General features: G+C 41.5%; 1 protein-coding gene and 1 long non-coding RNA gene across 2 annotated transcripts in view; both read left to right on the top strand.

The window, feature by feature from the left end:
- The window catches only part of LOC144586383 (uncharacterized), a 400,206-nt gene that overhangs the window by 69,386 nt on the left and 314,192 nt on the right, over positions 1 to 16,628 (top strand). The window lies entirely within an intron of this gene.
- Positions 2,001 to 15,005, top strand: LOC140704967 (uncharacterized). Its single transcript, XR_012084509.2, has 2 exons — positions 2,001 to 2,318; positions 14,942 to 15,005. It is a non-coding gene; the product is annotated as an uncharacterized LOC140704967 (long non-coding RNA).

The raw sequence follows: 16,628 nt of genomic DNA, 5'->3' as shown, positions 1-16,628 counted from the left end.
ATTCTCTACCTGGAAAACCCTGAAAGGGGTCACCATAAGCCGAATTAACTTGATTGCACATGATTATTAAATATACAAGATTTAGCTATCATGTAGCTTCCTTTTGTACTGCTGAGCTCCTATGCACATTAATGCATGTGTTTTACACAAATAATTCTAAGGGGTGGAGGAAGTGTGTTGGAGCTAAATCCAATTATCATTTCCCCCAAGAACAGACCAAATGAATCAAAGGAATTTATATGTGTTGACCTCCAAGTTCCCAACTATGGCTTTATTTTACTTATTCTGGATATATTTATTCTTGCTGAACTTTGTGTAGGATAGAACACTAGTCTGCAGATAATCCATAATACTTTTAGCTATACTGTACATCTAAGTGTGTGTCTAAAAATATAGACCACAGGTGTGACAAACAGGTGTCTACAAGTATAGGTATCATGCAGAAATATTCTGAACAGTGTTTATGAGTGCCGTTGGCTACAGATATACAACCTGTTAAGGATAGTTTCAGAAGTAACTCTCCATTTACTCCTGTATAATATATTGCATTGCTTTAAGTGCAATTGTAAAATAGTATATTTTTAAGAGCTACATTAATTAATAGCAGAGGCCATAATCACAGGGACCATATTATAGCCATATTTATTTCCCTTGCATGCTTAAATAATAGTCTATTGGCTTGCTGTCATTTGACTGTGCTTTTTGTGCAACCGTCTTCTGTTTCAGCTGCATTAAGTAAGGGTATCCAATAGTGCTGACTGACAGAGGAAGCCCATGGATGCCATAGTCTAGAGACAAAGGTTAATTGAGAGAGCTTAGAGTCAGCTGGGATTTATTATCCTCCAACAATCCCAGCCCAGAGCAGTCATAAAAGGGATGAGAGACAGGTGTTACAACAGAATCAGCAGCCAGCAGAGGATAAAGTGGTGGGTGATGTGTAGCTTTGTGGGAAAAGGGGTTATGCTTGTTTTTTGGTCTGGAGTAAGAATGAAAGTTCAGGCAGGAGAAGTGAGACGTGGCCTGATTGATCACAGGGATGCAGCTAGTGGTTGGTGCTAAACAGATCTGGGGAATGGGACCCTGAGTTCCACGGTGGAAGCAATATGGGATAAAAATGTGATTGATCAATCCAACTGATCAACCAACCAACCAACCGCTAATTCAGAAAAGTAACTTTTCAATCTAACTGCTGAGAATCCCATCTGGGAGAATGTTTCCACCCTTTGGAGATGACATCATCTTCCCTGTTTTTTTGTTCCTCAATACTGTGGAGAATTTAGAGAGGTTGTTCATTTATTTCATCTTGTATGCTACCTTTCTCCCAGTGAAGGGATCCATCATAAACATGGGAACTGTCACATGTTTAACTGTGGCTAGACTGTAACCTCAGTGTGCCATCCCAGGTGTCATTTATGCACAGTTCTAGCAAAGAAGCACCCCACTAAGTAGGCTTACCTGGAAGATGCTTGTTATGATTAAGCATGCAATGGAAAGAACTGTTGGTGGGTCCATGTGAAACTGATTGAAAAATAGACAGTGCAGATTTTTCATCTTGTTGCTGCAGTGCCAAAAGAGCAACAGAATCACTAGTATGTTTGTGGAGAAAATTCTCTTGATATTAGAACTGTCAAGCTGGAAGGATCATTAAGCCACAGCGAGGAATTAAACTACCAACCTCTGGCTCTGCAGCCAGATAGCTAAAACAATCTTTCCAGATCTAGGCAGATCAGAAGGCTAGTAAAAGCCATGCATAGAACGTCACTTGCTGATGGAAATATATTTAGATATTCCAAAGCAAGCAAGGACTTAATCAGAGAACATTTAGCACCTCCAACGCATAAAGCAGTGTGCCAGCCAAGAACAGATTTATACTGTTAAACAATTGTCCAAGGGTATATAAAATTAAAGTGCTTGATCACTTGGGTCAGTGCAACAATTTGTCCTTAGCAGAAAAGGAAAGTGAGTGCCTACTAATTGCTACTGCCGCCACTTGTTGCTTTAAGGCTGCTCACGGCAGAATAGAAATACCGTAAGCTCTGCACTGTCAACCAATCCTGGTAATGCTCCTGGAGAAACTTGAGGCATGACAGCTTTGCAGAGTCAACAAGACAACTTCTCCAACTGACAGGACTGCCTCTCTCTTCAGCTCTCTCTCTCTCTCTCTCTCTCTCTCTCTCTCTCTCTCTCTCTCTCTCTCTCTCTCATGCACAGAGAGAAGGGGAAAGAATAATCTGTCAGCACCGCTACTGTGTGAGTCCTGTATGGGACTCCCACACAGATTGCTCTGACATAAAGCAATGCCGTATGGCAGCATTGGGGTGAGTTGCGTCCCAAATTGACTGTTGAAGCTGAATTTCTACTTACGTTATTTGTGCTGATTTTCTACTTATGTTCTGCCTGTCTAAAGATTTTTGTATTTGTAACTGTTTTTGTTTAGCTCGTGTAGTTTCACTTGTCACACTTTACTTCCTCATGAGACTTGAGAAGTTCAACAGACAAATGATTCCGATTCTAAAAGAAGGGTTGAAGCCCCAGAACTTTTTGGATTAACAAGACTATGATGTTTCCTCCCCAACAATCTTCCATGTCCCCTCTGTGGAGACACTCTGATCACTATGATCTTCACCAGAGTGTACCTTTGAGGCACGTATGCATCTGCCTGTTTGCCCCCACACCCTGGTCTGTGCTACCCATATAGCTATGTTTTCCTTAGATTCTAAGCCCATGTACCAGGATTCTCCTGGTGCTTACTTCCACAGGCTCTTGGACCAAAAACACTTTTTGGAAATTGCTTCTGGGCCAACAACCACAGCCCCTGCCCTACTTCCATGAAACTGCAAAGGCCTGCCATGTCCCATTGTGTGGATTCTCCTTGAATTTTGTTCAGGTATGGTTAAACATTGCCTCTACCTCTGCCTGTTGCAAATGCTCAGGTCCCACTTGTAATTCCTTAGCATCATCAGTGCTGTTCCAAGCAAAAGCATTTTGCCTCTTGAGAAGGCGGTGGAGAAGACCGGTTATGTAACGAATGGTGGGGGAGGCTTGCTAGTTACAAATGAAGTTCTACTACATTTGTTTCACCTGAATATAAGGTTTGGGAACATTATTTCAAACTGGGAAGCACAAGGTTTATTGGTTTTTCTATCTCCTAAATCAAAAGAGAAAACTGTAAATAACATACATCCCTCTGACAAATATTGTGGTACAGGGCAAAGCAAACAAAGAAAAACAACCAACCAAACACCTTCTATTCCCCCCAGAACTATCATCACCTGAGATGTATACCTGCCCTTGGCAGCAGTGACAATGAAGCTCCTGCCCCTTTGAACGTGAATTAGGTGGCCATGTGAGCATGTTATCTCTCAACTGCTCTCAAAGCCAACCTTCCATATACAACCACCCTTTGTATTTTTGATTGCTACTCCCAGTGATATGACCAATGATCAGGGATGATAGGAGACATCAGAGGATGCTAGGTTGGGGAAGTTTGCCCAAGGTTTTTAAAGCAGGAAGAACAAATGAGTTTTTTTCCTTAATGATACTAGAGTTTGGACTGGTTGAAAGAAGACAACCCTAGAGCAAACCTCACCATTTCAGTCAAGTTACTTTTCTAGCTGTTTCCTGTTATAGTTGCACAACAACCAACATTCGGTATTGCCCAACAGAGAGTATGACACAAATGCATACGGTAGTCACAAAGTCTAAGCAAGAGTGTCTGCAAAATAAATCAGTTTGCTCATTTAGACTGGATGTCAAGTGGAATTTAACCTACATAGCTCCACTTGTTGAATCTATGTATTATGTGTACTGTACAATGGAAGCACCAGCAAGTCTTATATGACTCATGTACAAAATGACCATATACCTCAACTTGGTTGCAAAACAATTTGCATATTTTAAGATACATCATGAGAATTACAGAATCTCTCTTATTACGATTTAAAGACATATGTTGTGGTTTCCACCTGTCACCCCCATGTTGCAAACTACGGTATGCAACATCTGTATGAGTAAAACTGTGAATTACAACCCCCTGAGTTCAGGAATTTATTGGTCATCCAGCTAGGATGATGAGGTATTTACTGTTGATTCCAGTAAAATGTTGTCTATATTTATCTGTGTCCTGAAACAACTCAATTGCTTCAAGGGCTGTTTTGTTACAGTGCAGGTATCAATGCCTGGAAAAGCTCTTTTTACACTACAAATTCCAGAATCTCCCAACTAGGACGGAAAGACTCCTTTTTAGCACTACAACACTCAAAATCCCTCAGCGATTATTTCAACTATTCTAGCTGTCCCTGTAGAATCCTGGATTGTAAACTGGATTGTATTTATATTCTGGCACAACAATTAATTTAATTAATTAAATGTTGAGGGATGCTGAGAGTGTCATTCAGAAAGGAACAAGAAACACGCAGCTCTCCTTTATTCTTGGACTGCACATTCCATCAGCCTTAACCAACACAGTAAATGGTGGAAATGATGGGAACTCCAGCCCAAAACATTTAGATTCAGAAATTCCAACAACCTTTTCTGCCCCGCCCCTGTACTCAGAAACAAATTATTATTTTGACAAGGAAATTGGTATAAATCATGTTTCAATTCAACATAGATTTTCTGCTGCTAGACATATATGTCCTGTGAGGATGCCTTACTTGTTTTTAAAAAGTAAACATTTGTTTTAAGCTTGGATATTAAAATATCACTTGAGTGAATAGCTTGGTTTCAGCTCTTGCACTCACATGACAACTTTCATGTGGAAGAAACTCTCAGAAATTGTATTCTGTTTTTTCAGCAGTGCTCGTATATCATGGTAATGGGCAAGCCTGTAAACATCTCAGCAGAGGTTCAATTTGCTTTGAGTCAATGCTTTGATTCTCACTCCATAAAACAAAATTAAAGTGTGGAGGAGGTAGTATTGCTTGATGCTCCTTTTTAATCGATGCTGTCATTTACCTTTGGGAGATTAGTTCCCAGAATAGGGGCTTATGTAAAAATAGAAAGTTCTATTAAAAGTCCTGTACAAGTCATATCAGTCCCCAAAATATAACACTGAAAAAGGTAGCTGTATTCCTGGCATCCCGCAACTGTGCGTACACAATGGACACATCAAAGACTGTTTAATAGCAATTGCCGGGTCATAAAAGACAGTTTCTGGTTGGCAGCCAATGAGTGTATTTCTCTTTAAAATGTATTACAGTTAACTGAAAAGGTCACTGTATGCTTGTTTTGTTCTAGAATGTAGTTCACTTAAGTCCACTTCACTTTGGAATTCAAATTGTAGATTATTTCCATTCTTCCATAAAGTGTGCCCATATTCCTGTGAGTTATAATCAAGGGCATTAACGCTTAAGGAAGTATTTATAGCATCTGTTCAGACCTCATGGAGCCTAAATGAAACACCTGACAGTTTATGCTGTTTTTATGTATATGTTCCACCGCCACGGAACTGCTCTGGTGGCAAATGTCTACTGCAGGCAAAAGTAGACCCTACTTAGGATAGGACTGTAAAAAGATGAAGGCAGTCAAGGCCCGGAAAAAACAGGTTAGAGACAATCCATAATTAGAACTGAGAGCACATTGATGTTCCTGCAGAGCACTGAGACAACTTTCCAAGTTTGTGAAATTGGACTTCAGAGGAATCCTGTGTTCGAATCTGAGAGACCAATCGCTAAACAAAGGAAGCTAATTTGCATAGTAACAGAATTGAGAAAACGTCTTTCTCGGATACTCAGGTGCTTATAATAAAGATTTCCTTGTTCCAGTCACAGTTCACCTGTACATTCTATTTCTGGCTTGACAGAAAGTTATGATTTCTATAGGATGGCAGATAATTTCTGTTGTGGAATAAGTAGAAATAATCCAAGACTCTTCAGTGCTTAGCTTGAAACACTTTTTCACTGCTGCTACAGAAACTGTCAGGAGCATCCTGGGTGAACATCGTGACGGATTCAATTTAAAATAAGAAAGTATCCAGCTTGTCTTTCAGCATAGCTCACTTCTGAGTCCTTGAAACAGTAGTGTTATCTAACTCGTGAATAAAAGCAGCATAATTGAATCCAAGTGTCATAAAATGGCTTGTATTCCGCAGCAACACCTTGTAATTAGCAGCAATGCTGACAAGGAGTGTTCTACCATAAAGCAGTGTTGCTGGAAAAAATGCAACAAAACAAAATGGTTTTCAAAAAGTTATATATGTAGTTAGCTATGACACTTCTGTGCCACCTTTCTCCCTACAGTGAGACTCAAGGTGACTGTAATGCACTTTGAATCCTCCCAGCAACAGGACAAACTTAGCACTTGGGATCTTGAGCATATGGTGGATTCTAATCGGAGCTTGGAAATTGAGGGGGGGCACAACTCTTAAAATCAGCTGGCATGGTTACTGGAATTTTTAGCATATATACATTACTGAAACAGCGATGTCTATGTTGGCTTGGGCATGTTGTGAGAATGGTTGATGGTCGGATTCCAAAAGATCTCTTATATGGAGAATTAGTCAGGGAAATCACCCCAGAGGGAGACCACAGCTGTGATACAAGGACATCTGCAAGCGGGATCTGAAGGCCTTAGGAATGGATCTCAACAGATGGGAAACCCTGACATCTGAGCATTCAGCCTGGAGGCAGGCGGTGCATCATGACTTCTCCCATTTTGAAGAGACCCTTGTCCAGCAGGCCAAGGCAAAGAGGCAGTCCCGAAAGCAGCAAAATCAGGGAGCTGGACAGGGGACAGATTGGATTTGTCTTCAGTGTGGAAGGGGTTGTCACTCTCGAACTCGCCTTCTCAGCCACACTAGACTATGTAAGCCGCCCTGAGTAGACCTTGTCTAGAGGGGCGGGGTATAAATCCAATTAAAGTAAAGTAAAGTAAAGTAGACGCTGTTCCAAGTCCTACATACAGAGCATGTTACCATAGTCTTTCGAGAAGAATGCCTAATGAATGAATGGTTACTGGCTATGCTGGCCCATTGAACTCAGGTAACTGAAGGCCAAAAAAAAGTGGATTTTCTCAACTGATTCTAAACATCTTAAGTTGAACTTGAATACACAAGAATTCCTCCTTTGGCCCTTTCTCATGCTGGTGGGTATATATGGAGCAATGATAAATTCTGAAGCATGTTGCTATTTCTCTTTATCAGACATAAGACTAAAGAGGATGGGAGAACCATCGTATCCCAAGATAATATATTGTATTCCTTGGAATATATACAGTAAATGTGAAAAATAAATAAACCGCATGACCCAATGCTGTCTCTCTCAGGATTGATGGACAGTCTCTAGTGTGCTAGGGGAATTAACTCCATGCGGAGAAGCTGGTGGCATTCATGGATTCCATGGCATCCATGGGCCTATCCAGACATGTTATGAATCCTACACATGTGGCAGTTCACACCCTGGTGTTCATGTCTGGACAGAGGGAAGATGATCTGAAGTTGGTAAAACTTGAGTCTTCTGCCTTGTCATGGTCAGATCATCTGCTGAGATTTGGACTTTGTACAGCAGTGCCTCTCCATGGGATGGATGGATATATGCAACAGTCTGGGGACAGACTGTAGGATCCAATCAGTTTACGGAACATCCTTGGGGGGTTTCTGACTGATCTGGTTGGCGCTCCTATTGAAGTCCAGGTTTAACACTGGTATTCAAAGGTGGCCTAGGCAGTAGACATGATCACCCTAAATACCTTCTTCAATATAGAGCCAAGTTTTCACCATGGTTTATGGAAGAGTTGAAGGCCTTGAAGTAATCATGAAGATGGCTAGAGAACAGATGGCGGAAAGGTTTATTGCCTTAAATAAGTTGCAACATTTGCAAGACATCTCCCTGACTGCAGTCAGGTTGCATTCTGTAGACCTTACAATTTCCAGATCGAAGCAAACATCACAGCCAAGTGTAAAAAACTGTAGCCAACTAAATCCAAAACTGAATGCATAAATCAGCACTTTGATTCCTTATTGTCACAGTCCAGGATATCCCAGGTGGTCCCACACCAGGAGCAAGGGCACTAGCGCCCAGAGTATCAAGTCCCACGGCACTCACTGAACAGTTAGGTAAAGGTTCCCCTTCACATTTAGTCCAGTCGTCTCCGACTCTAGGGCATGGTGCTCATCCCCATCTCCAAGCCGTAGAGCCAGCGTTTGTCCATACAGTTTCTGTGGTCATGTGGCCAGCATGACTAAACAGGGACCGCCGTTACTTTCCCACCGAGGTGGTACCTATTTATCCACTCACATTTTTACATGCTTTCAAACTGCTAGGTTGGCAGGAGCTGGGACAAGCGACGGGCGCTCACTCCATTGCGTGGATTCGATCTTACGACTGCTGGTCTTCTGACCTTGCAGCACAGAGGCTTCTGCGGTTTAACCTGCAGCACCACCATACCCCTCACTGAACAGTTAGTCATGACTTAAGCAGAAGCAGGAACACAAGGCTGAGAACATGGAGCAAGAACCTGGTGCAGAGATGCAGCGGGCAAGCAGCGGCAAGAGTAGGGACTAAAGTAGGAACAGGAGCAGAAGCAGGTGCAGGAACACTGGAGCAACAAGGCAGTAAACACAGCATGGCCAGAAGACCTTTGTTGCTGAGACAAGTTATGGGAGGGAGAACCACTCCTTAAATAGGCCTTCTCGCCAGGCCTCTAGGGGAGCCTCATGAGTAGGGTTGCCAGACGTCCGGCAAAAGGAGGACCTGTCCTCCTTTTCAAGAGATGTCCTCCGTCCGGCAGGCAAGACTAAAAAACTCCAAAATGTATCTTTGGTATCTCACCCCACCCCTCCCTCTCCCCCACCCCCTGCAGCCCAACCTCTCCCTGTTACTTCCTTCATTGCGGCCCTTGTAAATCCTCCCGCTCTTCCAGAGAGATCGGAGGGAGATAAGGTGGCTTGATTGTTTAGGGCTGTTCTAGCCCTGAGCAATCAATCCCTGGCTTCTGGATGGCTGCTTCTGCCTGGAGCTGAATAAGGCAGAAAAGTGCAATAGAGATGGATGGATGGATGGATGGATGGATGGAAACAGACAGGAGTGAAGTGAGTGTGCACTTGCTTGCCTGCTGGAGGAGAAGCTGTTCTGGGGTTTGGAGGGGGGTGGTGGTTCAAAGCCAGGGAAATAGGGGCCGGTCCGGTCTCTCCTTCCTCCTAAAGCCGGGGAACAGGAGGCACTCTTATCCCCCCCTTCTGACCTGACCCCCCCCAACCCTGGGGCATGTGCAGAGTGTGTTTCCAGGTCCAGGAGCATATGCAGAGTTATCCCCTATGCTTGTGGGAGCTGGAACATACACACACAAGCGGATTTCTCTCAGCTTGAGAAATTGCAAAGGGTGGAGAAAATGGCTTTGTGTGTGTGTCTGTCTGTCTGCAAATCCATTTTCTCCACCCTTTGCTTTTCTCAAGCTGAGAGAAATCCACGCCTTCTGGGTTTTTTTTTTTCCTGTTTTTTATAGTGTTTCAAATCGTCACACAACTTTTTAAACTTTATTTCACTTTATTATGCTTTTATTAAAATAAAAAAATCAATCAATAAATAAAACAAGGGGGATGGGTCTCCATTAAAGGAAGGAATAGATTGTCTCCATTGGTCGTGGGACCCCAGTAAGTGTATATGTAGATTTGTTTTGTTTTGTTTTTGTTTTAAAACATTTTTAAAAAGACAAAAACACGGTGGCCAGTGGATTCTGAGTTTTGTAGTCCAAAAAATGTAACTTTCCCAGTCTTGACCTTTCAAGACTGAGTAGGTTGAATAGTTATGGTATTGCCCCATGATCAAAGAGCTATTCTCCCCAATGTTTAGTCATTAAGTCATGTCTGACTCTGTGACCCCATGGACCAGAGCACGTCAGGACCTCCTGTCTTCCACTGCCTCCCGGAGTTGGGTCAACTTCATGTTGGTTGCTTCGATGACACTGTCCAACCATCTCGTCCTCTGTCGTCCCCTTCTCCTCTTCCCCTCACATTTTCCCAACATCTGGGTCGTTTTCATGAGATGGCCAAAGTATTGGAGCCTGAGCTTCAGGATCTGTCCTTCCAGTGAATTCTCAGGGTTGATTTCCTTTAGAATTGATAGGTTTGTTCTCCTTGCAGTCCAGGGGATTCTCAAGAACCTCCTCAGCACCACAATTCAAAAGCATCAATTCTTCGGCGGTCAGCTTTCTTTATGGTCTAGCTCTCACTTCCATACATCACTACAGGAAAAGCCATAGCTTTGACTATGTGGACCTTTGTCAGCATGGTGATGTCTCTGCTTTTTAAGATGCTGTCAAGGTTTGTCATCGCTTTCCTCCCAAGAAGCAGGCATCTTTTAATTTCGTGGCTGCTGTCACCATCTGCAGTGATCCTGGAGCCCAAGAAAGTATATGAGCAGCACACTTTGCAGGAACACAAGGCTGAGAAGGCAGAGCAGGAACCAAGTGCCAAGATGCAGTGGGCAAGCATCGGCAAGAGCAGGGACCAAGGCAGGAACAGGAACAGAAGCAGGTAGAAGAACATTGGATACAAGACCAAGGACCAAGGCAGGAGCAGGAGCAAAAGCTGGAACACCACAATAGTGGCACTCAGGAGCAACAAGGCAATAAACACAGCACAGCCAGAAGACCTTTGCTGCTGAGACAAGTTCTGGGAGGAAGAATCACTCCTTAAATAGGCCTTCCCTCCAGACCTCCAGGTGAGCCTCATGAGTGGCCTGGCAGCTGCTACACAGGCCAGGGCCTGAGCCTGCAAGCACCAGGCCACTTCTGACTCAGGTTGGCCCTGATCCTGCAGTTTCCAGGGTGGTGCAGGCCATATCCTGACACTTATGTATCCCAGTAGACCAGGTTCAGCTATCCAATGCACCATCTTATCAGGTTTTATTAGATCAGTTTCATTTAGTAAGTCCTGATGATATTGACAAGGCACTGACTCACTGTAAAGCTACTACCTCTTTTTTTAAAAAATCTTTGCCCATCTTGGCTACTAAAGTCTGCCAATGGTCGAAAGGCACTCATAGCCACAGTGTTTTTCTTCAGGAAGGATATGTGCCCTCTTATGTAAAAGAAATTATAAGAATGCCCATTTTTAAAACTAATTTGGTGATGGATGATTTGGACAACTACCGACCCATCTTAAATATTCCTTTCTTAGGCAACTTTAGAGAAGGTGGTAGCTGATCAGTTGTGGGCATTCCTGGAAGAAACTGATTGTCTAGATTCATTTCTATTAGGGTTTAGGCCTCAATATGGTACTGAAACAGCATTGGTCACCCTGCAAGACAATCTCCCAAAGGAGGCTATTGAGTAGGATTGGCGCTTCTGCTCTTAAGTGGCTCTGGCCCTTTCTTGATGCCTGATCCCAGATTGTACAGCTTGAATATGCCATCTCTACCTTGTGAGACCTGTGTTATGGGGTTCATCAGGGGTCAGCTCTCTACCCAATGCTTTTAAACATCTACATGAAGCCACTGGGAGAAGTCGTATGGAGATTTGGGGTTTGCTGCCACCAGCATGCTGATGACACACAGCTCTGTCTCTCCTTTTCTTCATCTGCAGATGATGTGTACAGGTCCTTGACCACTGCCTAACTTCAATAATGGACTGGTCAGGAACCAATAAACGTAACTGAGTCTTGATAAGATGGAGGGTCAACTTCAACCAAAAGCAGTTCTATGAAATGACCCCTCTTTGCTTCTCCAAAAGATTTCCCAAAGATTGCCATCTTTGCTTCTCCAAAAGATTTCCCAAAGATTGCCATCTTTGCTTCTCCAAAAGATTTTGTTCATCTTTGATAGAAAGTTCCACTGAACTCCTTAGAAACACAGTTGCATAAAATCATGCACTGTAATATTATATTTCAATAAACTTATTCAGTAACTGGCCTTTTAAAAGAAGAGTAGTTAACACTTGACACTGCACCTCTCAAATAAAATTTGATTTGAGCCATAATACATTCACCTGTAGAAGGGAGTACTATTTTCCTGTAATTGACCAACTGCTGTCTGTTACAATGGCATCTTTCAACAAGTAGCAAAACAGGCAGCCATTGTTTTTCGTAGTAGGCATTTTGAATGTCTCTAGATTCCAAAAGTAACTCAAAGGGGAACTTTCTGGGGAAACCAAAATGGTAGTCTCTTTAGTTGTCTTCAGGTCATAAAACAGCAGAGAAGTGGTCCTTATCAATTCATATAGTCCTAGTTCAGAGTTCAGAATGTAAATTATACTGTAAACTTGAATATCAGGAGAAACTTCCTAACAGTTAGAGCAGTAACACAGTGTAACCAATTACCTTGAGAGGTGGTGAATGCTCCAACACCAGAGACATTCAAGAGAAACTCAGACAACCACCTGGGAGATGTCCTTTGATTTGTATTTCTGCATCAAGCAGGAGGTTGGACTTGATGGCCTTTTAGGTTCCTTCCAACTTCACTATTTTATGATTCTATGAACTGAAGTGGAAAAATTTACTACATCATCACACTATATTAACTCAGTAGAAATTATCCCTAGTCAGCTTTATTTTATACAATGTATTTTGTCTACTTTTAGCTATCTTGCATGCTAGAAAAGATTCTGGCCCAGAAAATAACCACTGTCTGAAAAGAAAAGACACTTCATATTATATACTCTGATAGCTTAATTAATTTCAGATGTATATGATTCCTTAATAATTTGGAGGAAAACCCCAGCCCATTTGGATGAATTTTTATTTTAAAGCATTTGGGCACAGATGGATCATATTTCACACTGTTCCAGTTCTGAACTTGATGCCTGGTAATATATCAAAAGTCTGTCAAAGTCTCAAGGCCAGTGAGATCTCAAGGTTCCTAGAAGTTGACTTCATTGGGTGAATGCCACAGAACAAATGAATTTTGTTCCTCGCCTTCTAAGTATAAGGTTGCAGAAGATCCTTGAGGCAGGATTTTTCCATTAGTAAGTCAGTAAATTAGTAATTCGGCAACACAGTTTATCTTGGGCTTAGAGAGAGAAGTTTGCATGTTATTAACAATAAACTATAGTATTGCCCATGGCTTGGAATCAATTAGCAGATTCATAAAATCAGTGGGATTTCCTAAATGTGGATTCACTAATCTGAAGTTACTGTATTTTTTGCACCATAAGACTCACTTTTTTCCCACAGAACAGGGGTGTGGAAAGTCTGTGCATCTTATGGAGTGAAGAAAACAGATTATATTTTCCTGTTTTCTTCTCCTAAAAAACTGGTGCGTCTTATGGAAAGGTGCGTCTTATGGAGCGAAAAATACGGTAATTGTTGGGACTAGCAGTTGGATGTAGGTTTATGAGTCAATGTTAGGCTTGTTATCCCATTTACTAAGATTTCAGAGCAGAAAACATGAGACTGTTTTGGGGCTGGTCATTCTGAGAATTAAAAGCTTAGGTTCTTATGATGATGCAACTTCACAGCAGATCTATTTGCATTTTTCCCACTGTTGTAGTCACACCCTTACGTAACCTTGTAATGTCTTCTAACTTCCAAATTTTACTTTTAAAGACCATGTTAAGGTATTTTTAGAGGTTTATTACCTAGATTTTTCAGGCTTTATACCATTCTCTCATCTAGCATGTGATAAGAGTAGCATTATTGGTTTTGTCTTTTGCATTTTTACACATCTTTCCAAAGTGCAATATCAGAATTGGCTACTAAAGGAAACTAGACAGTGTTGCTCTGTATATTTATGAATTGTTGACAATTCCAGTGCAACATATTAGTCACATGCAGAGCCATAACTAGGGCCATGTGACCATCACATCAAATCACATGATTAGAGCAACAATAACAGTAACCTGGCTGCCAAGAACTTGTGAGTAACTCAACAAGTTCCCCTTAAAATGCAATTTCCAAAGCTGTGGCAAGGATGGAAGGAAGCAAAGTCCTTACTTCTCTGGTTTATGGCTGGGTTTAGGTTTTTGAGAAGAAAAAGGCACTGAATGAATGAGTTGTATATTTTCACTTCTGTAGGTACATTTACTATTACTAGTAGTGATGGCATTGCTATTGTTATTAATATTAATTTATCCTAAGCAAATTAGTGTTTTTACTCTTAATTGGCTTTATAATGTTTCTACACAGCCAATGGGATTTGGCTACATGTCAACATTATTAAACAACATAAGAATGCTGGCTGAGCATTTTGGCTCTCCCTCCTTATTGGGGAATATCTCTTGAAGGTTTCAAAGATGTTCACTAAAAGCAATCTAAATTTTTTCAACCAAGCACTACCTATTTCTCATGAATCATCTTGGCAATTGTGGGCAATATTCAGCTTTTTGACCATGGCCTTCCATTATGATGGGTTTTATCTCACCACCAGGGTCTTAACAAGATTATCTTTATACTCCTCACAGCTCTGTAATTTTTGTTTCAATGTAAATAATACTATTTGGTTCAAGAGTGAATGCATTCCACACATTAAATTTAAGCATTACAGGCACAAAACATTCATGCCTGGTCACACGAAGTTCTCATTACTGAGACAGCATTTTAAAATATAAATACAACTCTAAGCAGAGTCAATTAGGCAAAAGGGATTTCTTAATCAGAGGCTAAACATCCCAGAAGGACTATTCCAAGAACTGCTTTTCCTTGGATTGAATAAGGTTGAAATGTTACTCCTTCCATAACCTTATCTGACATAGTGCTAATAAGATGACTCTAGGAAATGACATTCAAGTTATGCCCCATTAACACATTTGTAACAGCACACGTTCTTAAAGAGGCAATCTGTGCAATGTAATCTTAGTGTAGAAACCCTTAATTGTGGTTGACAGTCTACCATGTGTGGTCTAAAAATCGAAGGCCATGCCTGAAATAACAAAAAGCCTTTTGTTGGCATTATCAGATCAAACAATACTGAATACCATATTAAATTAAAGCTCAGCCCTTTTTATATTTTTCGTGCCTCTAGAATGAGCAACTTATTTCTGCATAACAAATCTTCCTCTTTCTTATATGCAGAATACATCAAGCAAAAGGCTAGACTGGAGGAATCCCAAGCCAGAATTAAGATTGCCGGAAGAAATATCAACAACCTCTGATATGCAGATGATACCACTCTGATGGCAGAAAGTGAGGAGGAATTAAAGAACCTCTTAATGAGGGTGAAAGAGGAGGCTGCAAAAATGGTCTGAAGCTCAACATAAAAAAAAACTAAGACCATGGCCATTGGTCCCATCACCTCCTGGCTAACAGAAGGGGAAGATATGGAGGCAGTGACAGAGTTTACTTTCTTGGGCTCCATAATCACTACAGATGGTGACAGTAGCCCCAAAATTGAAAGACTCCTGCTTCTTGGGAGAAAATCGATGACAAACCTCGACAACATCTTAAAAAGCAGAGACATCACCTTGCCAACAAAGGTCCACATAGTCAAAGCTATGGTTTTTCCAATATCTATGTATGGAAGTGACAGCTGGACCATAAAGAAGGCTGACCACCAAATAATTGATGCTTTTGAATTGTGGTGCTGGAGGAGACTCTTGAGAGTCCCCTGGACTGCAAGGAGAACCAACCTATCCGTTCTAAAGGAAATCAACCCTGAGTGCTCCCTGGAAGGACAGATCCTGAAGCTGAGGCTCCAATACTTCAGCCATCTGATGAGAAGAGAAAACTCCCTGGAAAAGACCCGGATGTTGGGAAAATGTGAAGGCAAGAGGAGAAGGGGACATCAGAGGACAAGATGGTTGGACAGTGTCACCGAAGCTACCAACGTGAATTTGACCAAACTCCGGGAGGCAGTGGAAGACAGGAGGGCCTGTCATCCTCTGGTCTATGGGGTCATGAACAGTCAGACGTGACTTAACGACTAAACAACAACAAATTAAGCGAAAGGAGAACTTGCCTTTTATTTTATTATTATTGTTTTATTTTAAAATACCCATTAATGGCTAGTGCAGGAAGAAAAGTTGATAAACATATTTACAAAACCATACAGCAGCACTAGCAGACGTTATATAGAGAATTCGGGCTGCAGTCTCTCCTTCTAAGTAGGAGAAAAGCAAATAGGAAATGGCCTTAGAAAAAGGAAGGAGTTGAGTATAAAGATTTTGCTTTTAAAGGGAACAATTTTGACCACTTGATACCCTCAGCAGAGAAAAAAAAAATACAGAAAATTAAAATAAAACAGACCTTCACAAAAGATGTATTTATCTTAATAGGTAAAATGTCAACACTTTCACTCTTCTCAGTTTCTCCTAGCTTCTGTCTGTCACCCTTGCAGTTTATTATTGATTTCAAGGCACAGATCAAAGTGTTGTGAATGGCACAAAAGAACACTTGGGATTATGCTCAAGTTTTGAGATCCTCAGCTTGTTTAGGATATCCGAGTTTAGACTGCCAAGAAAAACGAAAGGGTCAACAAAAATGCTGAAAGAAGACATGAAAGGGGTTAAATTTTGCATATGTTAATTTATGGCCAGAGTCCTGCTGGTGTATATGATTGCAAAAGCGCAGTTGTGCAAAGGCACCCCTCAATCCATCAAGTTCTCCTTTGCACACTTAGGTGTGCAGCGGTTGCAAAATCAGCCATGGGGCCAATAGCAGAAGGCCTGTGAGTATAGATTTTGGCCCATGTGCATGGATAAAAATCTGAGGATAATTACTCAGATGGAAAGTGAAATATATCTCCCTATAATGAAGAAGTTAA

Source organism: Pogona vitticeps, chromosome 2, assembly GCF_051106095.1.
Source record: "Pogona vitticeps strain Pit_001003342236 chromosome 2, PviZW2.1, whole genome shotgun sequence".
Classification (NCBI taxonomy): Eukaryota; Metazoa; Chordata; class Lepidosauria; order Squamata; family Agamidae; genus Pogona; species Pogona vitticeps.
The sequence above is the reverse complement of the archived record's forward strand: the minus strand, read 5'-3'. Positions and strand labels throughout refer to the sequence as shown.